Source organism: Geospiza fortis, unplaced genomic scaffold (assembly GCF_000277835.1).
Source record: "Geospiza fortis unplaced genomic scaffold, GeoFor_1.0 scaffold286, whole genome shotgun sequence".
NCBI classification, from domain to species: domain Eukaryota; kingdom Metazoa; phylum Chordata; class Aves; order Passeriformes; family Thraupidae; genus Geospiza; species Geospiza fortis.
The window spans coordinates 143,056-143,702 of record NW_005054444.1 but is presented as its reverse complement, the minus strand read 5'-3'; positions in this window follow the sequence as shown (position 1 = coordinate 143,702).

Below are 647 nucleotides of genomic sequence, written 5' to 3'. Positions count from 1 at the left end.
GCTCTGGGAGCCGCTAGCGGGGTACAAGTTAAGTTGTCTTTATCTGGAAAAGGGGAGCAAAGGGAACCGCTGAGGTGATGGCTGAGGGCTGGAGCACCTCTGCTGTGAGGACAGGCTGAGAGCTGTTCTCCGAAGGGAAGACTCCAGGGAGACCGTACTGCCCCTTCCAGTACCTAAAGAGGGATACAAGAGAGCTGGAGAGGGACTTAGGACAAGGCTATGAAGGGACAGGACAAGGGGAAAAGGATTCAAGTTGACAGGGGGCAGAGTGAGATTAGCTATTTTGAAGGAATTCTTCCTTGTGAGGGTGGTGAGGCACTGGCACAGGTTGCCCAGAGAAGCTGTGGCTCCCTCGTCCCTGGAAGTGTTCAAGGCCAGGTTGGATGTGGCTCTGAGCAATCTGGTGTAGTGGAAGCTGTCCCTGACCATGGCAGGGGGTTTGGAACAAGATGGTTGGAACATGTCTTTAATGTCCCTTCCAACCCAAAACGTTCAGATTCTATAATCTAACAGTACCAAGAGCAGTCACGGAACCATTGAATATCCTGAATTGGAAGGGACCCACAATGATCAATCCAGTCCATCTCCCAGCCCTGCACAGGACACCACAACAATCACACCTTGTGCTTGAGAGCATTGTACAAATG